Genomic DNA, 15,947 nt, shown 5'->3' on the forward strand with positions numbered 1-15,947 from the left:
GAATTTTATAAGCACAGGAATCTTTAAAAAAAGAGGGATAATTGGATTATGGGATAATAGATTTGTACTTGTGAGTTATTGTTTTTAGACAAATATATTGGTATCGATTCTTATATATTGATACAAAGTTAAATTATGTTGACTATTGTATGCATGCATGCTTCTACCTCTGTTTAAAACATTTTAATGTATTGATATATATATATATATATTGTATTGGTATATGTATATTTACCATATTGCATTGTACATTTCTACCTCTGATTAAAATACTTATATATTGTTTATGTATTGATATATATTTACCATATTGCAATGTATACTTGTACATTGTTTATATTTGGAGGCCATATTGTCCTCATTTATTGCACAGTTGTTTATTGTCTCTGTCTTTAAGTTAGATAGGTATTGAGAATTATATAGATCAATAGTCATCTAAGTTTGTCATTTATAATTAGACTAATCAGGTTCTTTAGTTACATAGAGATTATATTCAGTATAGATAGATAATCTTCAACCTCTTCAAATAGCTGTAGAAAATGTCCTTTAATCTAAGTCAGAGTTCTGTGGTAGTGAGACATAATCGCTCCTGGAAACACTGATCTATTCCAGAGAGAATGTTGAGCACCAAAGACACTCTACCTGGAGCCTTTCTTCTTGGCAGAACTGGCCTTTGGGTAAAGAAATGCCCATACCTCAACTACTGACAGAGTTACAGAGTATCTGTAAATGGATAAAACAGGACTGTCATATCCTGCCAAGACAGGGTAAGATAGTTTTGAAAAGTTTCTTTCCTTTGAAAATGGTATGTCAGTTACGTTAGGCCTTAGCCAAAGTTGCTTGCTTCAACACTGCAAATGTGACTTTGGGTGTTTGCCCACGTAGCCAGTTGTCTCTGTGATTTGTTACATGTTCTGGAAGTTGTTTGATTACACTTCCTAATTACCCAGGTAACATTATTTCCCTTCTCAGATTTTTGATGGGGTTGAAGATTATATAAATGTAGTTACTTTCCTCTCATGACTTGGCCAAGTTGTTATACAAGACTTAAGCTAGTTAGAATAGGATATTTGTATTTATTGTATATAATTTCGTAGGTTTGTACTTATTGTATATAATTTCATAGTAGGCTTAGAACTCTCTTACTTAAACAAAAGGGGGAGATGCTGCGGGAGCTCCTTCCACTCCTTCAGCCAATAGCCACTGAGATACCAGCTCACTGGGGCGTGATCTCTCTCTCTTTAAAAAGCAGTGACTGTCCTCTACTCTCTCTATGGCTTCCAGCTCTGCTTCCGGCTCCTAGACTCCTTTGCTGATCATGCAGAGGGGCTGTTGTTTGGGACGGTAATCTGTAAGTTTTTTCCCCTTTGAATAAATAACCATTCTATCAATCATAAATCAAAACTGGTGTGAGATTGTTTGTGACTTATGCCTTCATGCTCCAGGGCATTTCTCTACACAACTCTCTCCAGTCTTTTCCATGTGGGTTTATGTGTCTGCAGCCTTAACCAGGCTGAGGCCCGTGTCCCTTGTGGGCAGGGACCTTGTGACATGCTCCATGAATTATGGAGTTCAGCAATCAGGTTGCCTAAGCTAAGCTTACCTTGGTGTGGATGGAGGGGCTGTCTATGAAATGGGGAAGCAGGGTTGTAACATGAGGGCTGGCTTGTTGGGGTTTCTGTCCTTCCCAGTACCCCAACAGCCGGCAAGCAACAAAGAAAAATTACACACAGGACTCCATAAGGTTATAAACTGATTGGCCCATTAGGTCAGGCTTCTTGTTAACTCTTATAACATATATTACCCCATTATCCTTATCTATGTTAGCCACATGGGCTCAGTACCTTTCTCAGTGTGACAGCTTACATGTTGCCTCTTCGGTGGTCTCCGCAGGAGTGGCTGAGGGCTTCCTGTGTCCCAGAATACTCCCAGTCTCTTTACTCCACTTCTACTTCCTGTCTGGCTTTCCCGCCTATACTGCCTGCCTGGCCAATCAGCGTTTTATTAAAATATGATTGACAGAATACAGACAATTCTCCCGCACCATTTCCCTCTTTTTTTTTTTTTAAACAAAGGAAAATACCCATAGTCCATTTGTTGGGAATGTGGGCGTAGTATTTCAGGCTACTTCCTGCTGGTTGGGGGCACTGATGATCTTATGGGGACCTAAAGAAAACTTAGAGTTATCATCAAGTCCTGACTAGAGTATCCTGTGAGTCTTGATCATCTCAGGCAGCAGTCTTGAACCTGTTCTGGATGAAGAACTCAGACATCTGGGTCATCTATTCCTGTCGGAGATTTTTCAGGTGGCCTCCCTTGGTCAAAGGTGATTTTTCTTAACTCTGAATAAATCCAGAGCCTCTCGTTTTCTGTGGAAACAAAAGCAAAATCTCTTCTCCAAAGTAGCATACCTTTTGACTTCAGTTTTGAAGCCAAGGTATTTTCAAAATACCTATCTTGGATTAATTTAGCAGCATTTATAAGCAAATATCTTTTAGCAGCTGTTGCTCCTTTCTCAGCATTCAAACAATTCGAAGAGAGCATAATAACACACAGTATCAAGATTCTCTGTGTATTTTCCATCTTTATGCGGCTTTATTTCAACCTCTATTTCTTTTATTTTTACTTTTAACTTTTGGCTTTTGAGACAGGTTCTCTGTATATATCTTTGTCCTGGAATAACTCTGTAGACCAGGCAATCCTTGAACTCACAGAGATCCTTCTGTCTCTGCCTCCCCAGAGCTGGGATTAAAGGTGTGTGCTACCACACCTTGAGGTCACAGAGGTCAATCTACCTCTGCCCCTTGAAGTCACAGAGGTCAATATGCCTCTGCCTCCCAGGCATTGGGATTAATGGTGTGTACCACCACACCCTATTTCTCCCTTTCTTTCTTTTTTTATTTTTAATGACTTTAACCTTTAGCCTGCATATATTTTTAACACACTGTAAACCAGTTAGAGGTTTTTTTTTCTCTTTGAATCTCTCTTGACTGTATATCTCTCTTTTTCTGACTACATAAGCCTTTAATTTACTAAGCAATATGGAGAGTCATGGCTTTGACGGCTAGATCCATCCCATTTCTTAGCTTTTCAGCCCCCTGGCTGAGATACCAGCCAGAGCTGTGTTCACTGCCACAACTCTATGGTGTTTCAAGGTCCTTGCTAGCAAGCAAGCTGCAGCATTCTGCTCACAGACCACACTCAGTTGGACTGCCTGCCTGAAAGAGTCAGAGTTTGCTCTGGCAGGACAGCCCAGATAGCCGGCATTTTAAAACAGCACAGCTTTTCTCCTGCTACAGCTGAAAACTGAAAAGAATGCGTTCAGCTTGTCATCAACAACATTTAAGTATTTTGTGGCAGGACCTCTTTAAAGAGCTGCAAGGTTTTGCAGCTAAAGCTGAGTCAGGAAGCCTCTCTCAGATGAGAGCGCTTGCTTGCCTCTAGCAAGCAAAGTAGACCTGAGAAATTGCTGCCACCAAGAAGCCATGCTTTACTCTATTCTTTTCTAAGCTTTCTCAAGGCTTTCTGTGGATTCAGTTATTCACGTCTGGGCGCCATATGTAACATGAGGGCCGGCTTGTTGGGGTTTCCGTCCCGCCCGGTACCCCAACAGCCGGCAAATCCCAAAGAGAAATTACACACAAGACTCCATAAGATTATAAACTGATTGGCCCATTAGGTCAGGCTTCTTGTTAACTCTTATAACATATATTACCCCATTATCCTTATCTATGTTAGCCACATGGGCTCAGTACCTTTCTCAGTGTGACAGCTTACATGTTGCCTCTTCGGTGGTCTCCGCAGGAGTGGCTGAGGGCTTCCTGTGTCCCAGAATACTCCCAGTCTCTTTACTCCACTTCTACTTCCTGTCTGGCTTTCCCGCCTATACTGCCTGCCTGGCCAATCAGCGTTTTATTAAAATATGATTGACAGAATACAGACAATTCTCCCGCACCACAGGGTGGAGATGGGGAGGCATGTTCCCTGGTTGGGAATGAGTCAGCAGCATTTGACTCTGAGCAGAACACCTGGCATGTTTGGGGAATGCCAGATTCTGAACCATGAACTCTTAGAAAGGGACAAAGTTAAATCATGACAGTAAGCCCTGAGAAGATTTATTTCATCAAAATGGCACTGTTTGGAAGGTGTGATAGAAAGCGAAGGATGGAGTACTCTGGGTCATGGAGTGACCCTGTTTCAGAAAGGAAAAATGATAGATCAGGTTGGGCTCAGCAGACAAAGGCACCTTCCGCCCACCAAGTCTGTCAACCTAGAAAAAGGAAGGAAGAAAGGAAGGGTGTGCTGGAGGTGGCTCAGGCGTTAAGAGAGCTTGCTGCTCTTCAGTTTGGTTCCTAACACCAGCTCCAGGCATTCCAACACCCTCCTCAGACCTTTGCAGGTACAGGCATGCACAATCAAGCATGCAGACACACACACACACACACACACACACACACACACACACACATGTGCTCTCTCTCTTTCTCTGTCTGTCTGTCTGTCTGTCTTAGAAATCTAAGACCAAAGCGAAGCAAATCCCTTACAGTGGCTCTCTGAGAGCATTAAGGATGCAGGACTCCCAGACTTTGACTTGTATCCTTCTTCTGGGCTAAGATGACTTGCAGAGTTAGAAACCATCACAGTCCCAGCCTCTAGTGTGCATACTGTATGGTCAAGCTGGCTGCTCTGGGTTGGCAGTGTTGAGTGCATGCATAGAATGTAAACTGAACATGCCCACCCCCACTCCAGGGCAGCTGGCTAATCACGTGCAGAGAAGTCATGTGAGCGGTAAGTCGAAGGAAAGGCCTTAGTGGACCAAGATGTAGCTTTGACACATTGGCTGGAGTGGCAGCTGTGACGGATGCTCTCACAAAAACAGCAAAGCAGATCCTGGGTCGGTACCCGAGGACCTAGAGTTGACTCCAAGGAAAGTATTAGAACCTGGAGTTGAGATTCCATCCCAGGCTGGAGTAGCATACCTGAAGCCCAGTGACCACAGCTCACAGTGCCCTATATAAAAGTGGTGTGTTTAACCCTACAGCTAAGTTTTCTTTGTGTGGATATCTACCCACACTGCTTGGACCTGTAGATGAATGATGTTGGCTTTGTAACCTTGTGGATTAAACTCAAACGTAAACCATTGCCTTGGATCTGGGGAGCCCTGGTGCTGTATGATTTTATCCCACAAGCACTCGCCAGTACCTGCTGCATACCCCACTCTTCTCAGATGCCCCCTCACTATGGGCACCAGTCCAGCACCCTAACATGCAAGGCACCCACTGTGTACCAGATGTTTTCAGACTTAACCCTAAAACAGCCCCTGTGGCTACATCCCCACCCCACGCTCCCACATTCTGGTGCTGTAAGTGGGGCTGGGAGAGATCCTAGGTCCTGGACCTATTCAGAAAATAGTGACACTTCCTATGGGGTGAGCCCACAGTCAGGGACAGGCTTGGGGAAGGGACACAGTGTGACCTTCAAAAGCTGAGGGAGGGGAACCCAGATCAGCCATCACTGGGTTTCATCATCAGTGACTGGACAGCTGCAAAGTCCCTGGAGTGATGCCCTAGGACCTGGGTTCCTGGGTGGAGAAACAGTGTGCAGGTGCTTGGGTCTATGTGAAGATTAGGGTGGTAGGATGAGGTCCTAGGAGGTGAGAATGGTAACGGAGTATTGGGGGAGGTGAAGCCCAGCAGTGTGTTGTTGGCTTCAAGACTCAAAGTCAACTTCCCTGGACAGATGACAGAACTTCCACCCCAGGTTGGCGTGGGGAGGTCTGAGCTGGAGGTGCCAGGAGATGATGGTAGGAATTTGGTGTGCTGGGTGGGGTATGTTTGTTGGGAGGGACCAGAGAGGCTGCAGGCTGAAACTGGGTGGGCTGTTGCCTGTGTGCTGAGATGTACAGCCTTCTGCTTGGGAGGGGAATGGTCAGAAGGACCATCCCCTGAACCATGGAACACAGCCTGGGAAGCCCCCCCACAGTCTCAGGACCCTGGTCTTATAGAGGTCACACCAAACAGACATCAGTTCTGGGAAAACAGAGCCAAGAATGTGGCCTCACTGGGAAATCAGGTCTTTGTAGATACAGCCAGACACTTGAGGTGAAGTTATACGGGACTTGGGATGGACCCTCTTCCATCTTCAGGGTCTTTAGGAGATAAAGTGTGTGTATTGGGGGGACTAGATACCCCTGAGGCCTTTTGGGGTCTTGGAGAGGAATTCCTGGGCTTCAGGAGAGGAAGAGAACCCCATGCTCAAGTGACAGGGCTGAGCTGCCACATTGCCATCCAACAGCCAGGTGGAACTGGAGATAGGAGCGGCTCACAGGGCAAGGCTGGCCGCCTTTTCTGCTGGGAAAGTTTGGGTATTTCCTGGATCCCAGAGCCTCCCAGGTCTGCTACTCTCAGGCCTTGACTGTGGGGAGGGTGATGGCAGGGCTCTTTGTCTTCACAGTTTAGTGAGCACAGTGCCAGACTGTCTCTGGGGCAACTTTGTTCACAGTGCTGGGCTAACATGGAATATAGTAAGGCAACACTCCTGAGGGAGGGAATGTGAAGTGTTCTGAAGGAGGAGAGATGTATCTTAAGCTCAATCTGCACGTCAATGATGGGTACTCACAAGGACTGCTTCGAAGGGTGTGAGTACCGGCTGACGTGTGAGGGTGAGAATGTGTGTGTGGGGGGGTACATATGTACATGGTCTGTGACGGGCGAGTGCAGCTACAGGTGTGAGCATGTGTGTGTGAGGTTGAGACTGAGTCTGAGACCATGGGTATAAGGACTCATGTAATGGTATGTTTACAAGAATGTGCACATGGGCACGTTGGTGAGGATGTAATGGTATGTTTACAAGAATGTGCACATGGGCACGTTGGTGAGGATGTAATGGTCTGAGTGGGTCACCTGGGGTATATGATGGCAGGAGTGTGCAGGTATGCGTGCAAGCATGCAAACTCAAAGCTCCCTGCAGAGTGACCAAGCCAAGAGCCATGACAGGCAGAGCGGCTGGGAGAGAAAGTGTCCACTATGATAGACTTGAGATGAACAAGCACCAGGCCAGCTGCAGCTTACTTCTGTCCCTGTTTCTCTGGGCCTATCTCAGCTGATGCAGAACCAGTAGGTGGATGAGAACACACCCTCTTGATCTAAACCTGGCCTATGCCTGGCCTGGCCCCAGAAGCATTTAGGATCTTTCCATGGCCTGCGTGTTTGTGAAGGTGTATAGTGGATTAGCGATGCAGATTTGTTCTCTGGGATACAAAGGCAGCAGCTTGGGACTCAGTGGGACTCAGCCCTGACCCAGTCAGTAGAGGAGAACTCCCAAGGAAAGATGGCCCTATTAACCCGTCATCTTTGGGTCACCTCCAGAGCAGGGTTTTTCTGATACTTTGAGAGCAGCCCATGTGGCTCTGCAAGCTGACAGCAAGCTCTGCCAATGATCCAGGTCCAGGTGTCCCTGTGGCATCTAAGCCTCTAAGCCTGAGTCCTCTCTCATCAGCAATCAGCTGTGTGTCTCAGGACATCCACAATCTACTGGCTCTCTCTTAGTCACTGTGCTGGCTACTCTTTATTAACATGAAGCATCTAGAGTCACCTGGACGTCGAAGACTTCAACTGAGGGGCTACCTCCATTAGATTAGCTTGTCAGGGGCATGTCGGTGGGGTATCTTCATGATTAATGACTGATGTGGGAGGCCCAGTCCACTGTGGGTGGAACTATCCCTGGGTTGTATAAGAAAGCAAACTGAGCAAGCCCTGAAGAGCAAGCCAGTAAGTATCACTCCTCCATGGCCTCTGCTTCAGCTCCTGTCTTTGGGTTCCTGCCTTGACTTCCCACAATGACAAACAATAGCTGAAATAAACCCTTTACCCCTCAAGTTGCCTTTGGTCAGTGTTTACCACAGTGAGGGGCAAGGAAGCAAACCAAGACAACCTTCATGTGACCTCCGCTTTCTTCTCTAGGGGAGCATTGCTAGGTGAATGTTCACTCAGGCTGCTGTGCCAGTGGAGTATGCAAAAACGGGGGTACCTGTGTGAACCTGCTTATCGGAGGCTTTCACTGTGTGTGCCCTCCTGGCGACTAAGAGCATCCCTACTGCGAAGTCAGCACCAGGAGCTTCCCACCCCAGTCCTTTGTCACCTTCCGAGGCTTGTGGCAGCGCTTTCACTTCACCGTCTCCCTTTTGTAAGTACAGCCCATGTGCATGAGTATCCCTTGGGAAGGTACCTTCACTTTCTAGGATCGGGGTGGCTAAGGAGGCTTGTTCAATGTTAGATGCCAGACCAGCTGCTCAAGGGTTGGGTCGTTGCCGTGTTATAACAGAGGAGACTATTTCTGCACAGTGACCACAGAGCATCAGCGCTGCTGCTTTTGAGAGGGGAACAGACAAAATCCCAGGCCTGGAAACTGACCTGGCTATGTGGGTCCTGTCCAGCAGCCAACATGTGGACATTGTTGACATGTTCATAGCCAGTGGGGCAGGCCCTGGAATCAGACCTTCCATTGCACATGTGTGTCACAAGGCAGGCTGCTCAGACCCCAACTGCCCTGCCTTGGTCCCTATCTGTGACAGGCTGAAGTGTGCTGTCCGTACCTTCTCCCCCAGAAGAATTTAGATGCTACCTAAAAATATTTGTATCTATCATTTGGGACCGGTGAGATGGTTTAGTTGTTAAAGTCCTTGCAGGCATGAAAGCCTGAGTTCAAATCCCTGGAACCATGTAGAAGGCCAGGCACAGTGGCACATACATGTGATTCCACATCTGGGGAGGCAGAGACAGGGGGACTCTAGGGACTTACTAACCTGCCAACCTAGCTGAATAAGAGAACTTTCTCAAAATATAGTGTGCGGAAGCCAGGTGATGGTAGCGCATGCCTTTAATCCCAGCACTCAAGAGACAGAGGCAGGTGGATCTCTGTGAGTTCGAGGCCAGCCTGGTCTACAGAGAGAGTTCCAGAATAATCAGTACTGTTATACAGAGAAACCATGTCTTAATGCCCCCTCCCCCAAAAAAACTGCGTGGAGTGATCAAAGACACCTGATGTCAGCCTCTGGCCTCTGCACACACATGCTCCTGCACACATGTGTACAGATATACACGCAGAATATCAAATGAACTCATTGCATTCTAGGCAGCATGAGCCCGTCACAGTTGCTCAGTTAAGAGAAAATCTAAAATTTCCATTTTGAAGATCTCTGCCAGGTTAAAGTTGGTTTCTGCTGGGTGTTTTCGTGGGCATTTGCAGTGACTCTCTGCAGCTTAGCTCTCCAGACAGGAGTGTGGTAGTCTCTGTTCTTCCTGTGTGGGTCACCCAACAGCTTTTTCTTCACTGAGCTGCCTGCTGAGGACCAGACCTCTCAGGATGGACAGATCAGGAGCCTGTCCCTGTGTTCTGCCCCAAGGATGAAGCCCTCCTGCAGAAGTCCTTCAAAACATAGACAAGCGGCTTCTATGTACTCATCCGCTGTACACTGGGCTACCGTGGTCTCTCCCATTGGTGCATGGTCCAAGGATGTGGGGTGAGCCTGGTACCTAAGACTTGGTATTGTCCCCCCAGCCTAAATATGTCTGATAAAATAAACAGTGTCTGCCTGATAGCACAGTACACACTGAGCCCTGTTCAACCAAGCTGGAATAATTGTTCTCTTTGCTCCTTTGTGTCAAGACTCTCGTCCCCCAGCAAAAGGCTGCCCTTATGGCACAAGCCTGCAAAGCAAGGACCCTGCAGTAGGATTCCCCTGTGACATGGTATCTGCAACAGAGGATTCCCATAAATAGCCATCTTCCACATTAGAGGAGCGTTGTGTCCCCTGGTGAATGTGTCACAGCATGTGATGGGCGTGAGCTGGGGGGTTTGTAACTCTGGGGTGTAGTCATGGCTGCCTCACACCTTGGTATGGCCAACAGCTCAGTCATGTGCATTGTGGTGGCTTTTGGTGGCCTTTACATGTGACTGCCTTAAAACTCAAAGTCATAAGAAAGAGAACAGAAAGCTCCCCCAAAATTCTGCTCACAAATGAGCAGTGGACATCCAGTCACATGGTTTCCCAGAGCACACATCCTGGAAGCTGCCGAGGCTGAGGCCCCTCTTACCGCAGAGTTGCCTTTGTCTCAGGTGGCTTCTGTCATAGCCCATCTGCTCTTTCTAGTTTCTATTTACCGAGTGCTGGGGCTCCCAAGTGGGCCCCACTCCCAGCCGCCTTTTATCCCTTTTATTCTTGGCTTCTTCTCCTCCAGTCCCACAAACCTTGGTTTCTATTTCTGTCTTTCCTTATTTTACTTGCATTTTTCCCACCCTCCCCTCAGCCCTGGGCCCCGGCCCGGTCTCTATTTCTTCTCTGTCTTTAGCAATGGATGGTGCTTGCCAGATGGTACCATGTAAGAGGGGTTCGGACACAGAGAGTCCAGGATCAAATGGTCCCATGGGTACGAGAGGCTTAGGGCAGAGACATTGGTGCTAAAGGGGCACTTTGGGGGGTCTCATTGGACTCATAGCAGAAGATAAACTACTTGCGTTCTGCCTCCAGACATGCTTCTGGTTGGTAAATAGGCTATCATCCTTTTGAACATGTAGTCTCTCTCTCTCTCTCTCTCTCTCTCTCTCTGTCTTTCTCTCTCTCTCTGTCTCTCTCTCTCTCTCTGTGTGTGTGTGTGTGTGTCTGTGTACACGTACATGAGTGAATGTGGAGGCCCAATGTTGATATCGCATGCCTTCTCCAATCACTTTGCACTGTACTTATTGAAGCAGGGTTTCTTCCTAAACCCAGTTTTCCCCGACTCCAGATAGTATCGCCGACCCTGAAGGTCCCTCATCTTTGCCTGCTAAGTGCAGAGATTACAGGTGGTTGCCATACCTGTCTGGTTATTGTACACGGCTCCTGGGGGCTCTAAACTCTGATCTTCATGCTTGCACCAGCAACCTTGATTCGCTCCTTCCCTTTCCCCCGCCCACATGGAGTCTTTCCACACTCTGCCGCCATCCCGGTGTCCCCAAGGCTCTGGTGCATGAATCAGGTCTGATGAGCCTTCAGCAGCTCATGATAAGAGTGCTGGGTCAGTTTCTCTCCTGAACCGTGGCCCTCTGGGCTCACCCCCTTGACTGACCGTGTCACCCCTGTGTATCTTCATGGCCCTGGGGTCCTTCATTTGTGTGACATGCCGCTCACCCACAGGTTTGCCACCCAAGACAGGAATGCCCTGCTGCTGTACAATGGCCACTTCAACGAGAAGCATGACTTCATTGCCCTGGAGATTGTGGAGGAACAGCTGCAGCTCACGTTCTCGGCAGGTGCAACCTCCTGCGGCTACAGGAGCATCTCCCAGGCCCTTTATGGATTAAGTTTATCATTGTCCTCATAGCAATGCCCAGCTGCTCACCCTTCCAATTCTAATTCTGTGTCTAGGAATCTACCCTCTAGAAGAAATCAGAGTACAAGAAAATGACGTTGTTGCAGTGGGGATAGAGAGATGGCTAGTTCCGCGGTTAAGAGCACTTGCTGTTCCTGCAGAGGACCCCGGCTCTGTTCCTACCACCTACGTGGCAGCATACAACTGTTCATAACTCCGGTTCCAGGGTATCCAATGTCCCTTTCTGTCTTCTGAGTGTACCTGGCACGCATATGGTGCACATGGAAGAAAAACGCTCATACACATAAAAATCAAATAAATCTAAAAATAACAATAAAAAGTGCAATGCACCTATAAAATAATGTGATAACTTACACCAGCATGTGGGGAGCAGACAGACACATATATGAGGAATAGGGAAGTGGGGGGGTTAAGATGGGTCATCCTGACTCAGGTTAAAGTCCTCAATGTAGGGGTGGGGTAGGGGATGGCTTCCCATGGTGGCTGTGCCTAAGAAAAGTACACACAGTCAGTCTTTATGAACAGCATGTCTACCTTGTAGTCTGGAAGCCTGGTTGAAGGACCCCAAGCCTCTCTCTCTCAGACTGTCCCTCTTGCCATGCAGGTGAGACCACGACAATGGTAACCATGTAGGTTCCTGGTGGTGTGAGTGATGGGTGGTGGCATTCACTGTTGGTGCAGTACTACAACAAGGTAGGAAGGTACCTCGGGGCCTCCTTGCCTCCTATTCCGGCCAGTGGGGGACCAGTGGGTTTTCCACTTAGGACGATGTTCGATGTTCGTACTCTGCAATGTAAAAGTGAGCACCATTGGAAGGGAATGGAGCGGATGATATCAGTGGAGGGTTCTGTGAACATAGACCCGCCCTGAGCTGGAGCTGTGGGGACAGGCAGGGACTCAGATACACTAAGATCAGATGCAGAGAACTGGTTTGTCTGTGGCTTCCCTCAGTTCTAGTTGGGCTAGACATAGCTCGGATGCAGAGCTGCCCTGAGCTGTGACTGGAAGGTGCATTCCCAGATCTGAAGACAGGTATCTCGGGTGTAAGGAAACATGCAGTCACAAGGTCATGTGCTTTCCTGGGCTGTGATTTTGCATACACACACACAGAGTCTGGCTCTTACTGTGAGTCCATGTTGGTCTGTCCTGCCCCTCCCTGATCATGGTCACAGTCCTCCCCAAACTTTCTAAGATCCAAGTCTAGGCTAGATCAGCATATGGGAGATGAGGAACCTCCTTTCTATGCAACTTGTATGGTGGCAAAGGTATTTTCTGAATTTCCTGTTCAAGCCACGTCAGGCCTTCGGTACTTGGGATGGCATCTGCCTATTCTTGGGGCCTTAGAGTATGGGGGCTTGACTCTCATTCATCCTTCCCTGCCAGTCACTGCTATCTCCCTTTCTCCAAGGTCATCCCTTACATTCGCCCTGGGCATCTTTTCATTTCTGAAGGCTTCCCCACCCACCCACCCACCCACCCACCCATAGATTCCAAGAGTGGCCTTTGATCCTCATTCTATGTCCCTAGCTGGGGGTGGAAATGGTCTCTCATGGGGTAAGTGTTAGCCCAGTCAGTCTCTGTAACCCTAATGGTGATACAGAGGACAAGTTGCCAGGGCTTGGGGCCAAAGGCTCCCTGGGGCCCTTGAGGGACACTGAGCTGGTCAGCAATACTTAGACTGGGGTTTGGACTTCCCCAGGCCTGTCCCCAGTAGTGGTCGTGGTGTTGCACAGGGCACAGCTGCCAGAGAGAAGAGCGAGTCTCTACAATCCACCCTGTACTGTTTCAGAGACTTTCATTTGATCATAAAGTGCTGACCCTGTGGATTTGGGGACAGTTATTATCAATATAAAGGATGCTGTTTACACATCCCCTGACTGACTCCCAGTAACCCCATGGGAAGCAGCAGGATGTGTCTCTCCTCTCCATTCTCTCCTCCCAGAACTCACAGTTGCATGGGGTTTCCTTTCTGTGATATCTTAATCTCATTGTCTCATCTATTTCTTTGGGGGTGTCACTCCCGTTTTCTTCCATGGTCTTTCACTGCACCATATTCTGCTTTGTAAATCAGTGATTCTCACCATGTTCTTACCCCAGAGAAAGGGCATTCTGCAGCCATCCATCCTTGTTATGGCTAAAGGATGGTTGTGACCTCTGGGCACACAGGTGAGGGCTATGCTCCTGTGACTGGGGCACTACAAGCCTCTGGAGTTTGGGATTGCTTCTCTGTGTCCCTGTGGAGAGGGGCGTAGTCACCTGAGATGCTCAGACACTTTGATTGCTGTCTGTGCTGTATGGATAGCGGGCCAGATGATGACAGATACAGGCTGCTCACAGGAAGTGGAACACACTTGGCTCAAGGATGAAGTGTCTATGGTTTTGTGCCCCCAAATGCTCCCTTCTCTCTCTCTCTCTCTCTCTCTCTCTCTCTCTCTCTCTCTCCCTCCCTTCCTCTCCCTCTCTCTTTCTCTGCTCCTTCCCCTCCTCCTTCCTTCCTTCCTTCTTTTGCTTGTTTCTTGCTTGTTTTTCTGAGACAGGGTTTCTCTGTGTAAATGCCCTGGCTGTCCTAGAACTTGCTCTGTGGACCAGGCTGGCCGTAAAATCAGAGAAATCCACCTTCTTCTGCCTCCTGAGTACTAGGATTAAAGGCATCTTTTGAGTAGAAAGACAGACAGATAATCCCACAAAAGGATGATGGCCTTGCAGGCCTCTGTTCCTGGAAAGAATAGCTAGGGACGTTCACCTTGTCACCTTGCAGCATGCACTTTGATCCTGTGGTTTCTCTTGTATATTCCTCCTGCCTCCTAGTCTTTAATACCCTGGGTGAATGCTCCCAGTGTCTTTTGCTTCCAGAATGGACAGGTCTGTCAGAATGAACCATAGGAAGCCCTGGGCTGTCAGGGAAGCACAGTGTGTATTTCCTTTCTTGATTATGTCAGAGATGTACTGTAGAGAGCTGTGTGATGCCACGCCTTAAAGGTGGCGCTGGTTTCCACCTTCCACCTTCCTAACAGTGAATGCTCTCAGCTGTGAACAACTCCATATATGGTTAATGCTAAGAATCTGGCTTGCTTCCGCGTTTCTTAACCTATCTGCATTTCCCATGTGGCTTGCTGGGGTTGACTACCCAGAGGTTATTTAAGCTGTAGACTGGCTTTGCCCCACAGAGAGAGGGTGAGAAAGTTGTTCAAAGGTGCTGAATAAAATCGCAGTTAGAAGAGTCCGGTGTTGTGTCTTCCTTGCTGGTGAGGCGGACGCAACAATTGGTGGCCCGTACGGGGAACAGCAAGTGGCGTACGTGGACACAACCTCTCCTCTGGACTCAGAACTTGGTGCAGACAGGGTAGTGCACTGGTAAGTTCCCAGGTAAAGGGGAAGACTGCTTCAAGAGCGGGGTTAAAGTAACCACAACAAAAAACTGGTAGTCTGTTCTCCTTTGTAAATAGAGAGTGAGCAGGGAAAGATAGGATAAATTAGGATAAGATAAAATAGGATAAGGTAGGATAAGTTAAGATAAGTTAGGATATGGTAGGATGAATTAAGATAAGATAGGATAGGAAAGATAGGATACCTTAGGATAAGTTAGGATAAGTTAGGAGGGTTAGCAAACCTGTAAAAAAAAGTGAAAGTGGTGCCACAAGCTGTAAAACAGAGAGAAAGAACAGGTGCCATAAAATATCAAACCAAAAGTTAAAGTTTAAAAGACAGTACACACTGTACACAATGGACAAACTGGACACAATATACACACTGGACAGAATGTACACGCTGGACAGTCTGTAAACACTGGACAGTCCGTACAAACACTGAACGGAATGTACACACTGGACAGAATGTACACACAATGGACAAAATGTACACACTGGACAGTCTGTACACACTGAACAGAATGTATACACTAAACAGTATGTACACACTGAACAGTCTGTACACACACTGGAAAGAATGTACATACTGGACAAAATAACACACTGGACAGAAGGGACAAACAGGACAGGCTGTACACACTGGATACAATTTACACACTGGACAGTCTGTACACACTGGACAGAATGTACACACTGGACAGTCTGTACACACTAGACACTCTGTACACACTGGACACTCTGTACACATGGGACAGAATGTACACACCGGAAAGTCTGAACACACACTGAACAGTCTGTACACACACTGGACATTCTGTGCACTCTGGACAGAATGTACACATTGGACAGTCTGGACACACACTGGCAGAATGTACACACTGAACAGAAAGTACACACTGGACAGAATGGACAAACTGGACAGTCTGTAAACACACTGGTCACTCTGTACACACTGGATAGTCTGTACACACTGGAAAGTCTGGACACACTGAACAGAATGTACACACTGGACATTCTGTAGACACACTGGACACTCTGTACTCACTGGAAACATTGTACACACTGGACACAATATACACACTCGACAGAATAGACACACTGGAGAGTCTGTACACACTGGACAGAATGTACACACTGGACAGTCTGTATACACTGGACACTCTGTACACATTGGACTGTCTGTACACACTGCACACTCTGTACACATTGG

At 47.5% G+C, this 15,947-nt stretch overlaps 1 long non-coding RNA gene across 1 annotated transcript; it reads right to left on the reverse strand.

Moving 5' to 3' along the window:
• Positions 1-1,740: 1,740 nt before the first annotated feature.
• Positions 1,741-3,956, reverse strand: LOC148118873 (uncharacterized). Its single transcript, XR_015735804.1, has 2 exons — positions 3,756-3,956; positions 1,741-2,369 (listed from the first exon to the last, which is right to left on the reverse strand). It is a non-coding gene; the product is annotated as an uncharacterized LOC148118873 (long non-coding RNA).
• Positions 3,957-15,947: the final 11,991 nt, after the last annotated feature.

This window comes from Myodes glareolus, chromosome 20, assembly GCF_982192425.1.
Source record: "Myodes glareolus chromosome 20, mMyoGla1.1, whole genome shotgun sequence".
In the NCBI taxonomy this organism is placed as follows: domain Eukaryota; kingdom Metazoa; phylum Chordata; class Mammalia; order Rodentia; family Cricetidae; genus Myodes; species Myodes glareolus.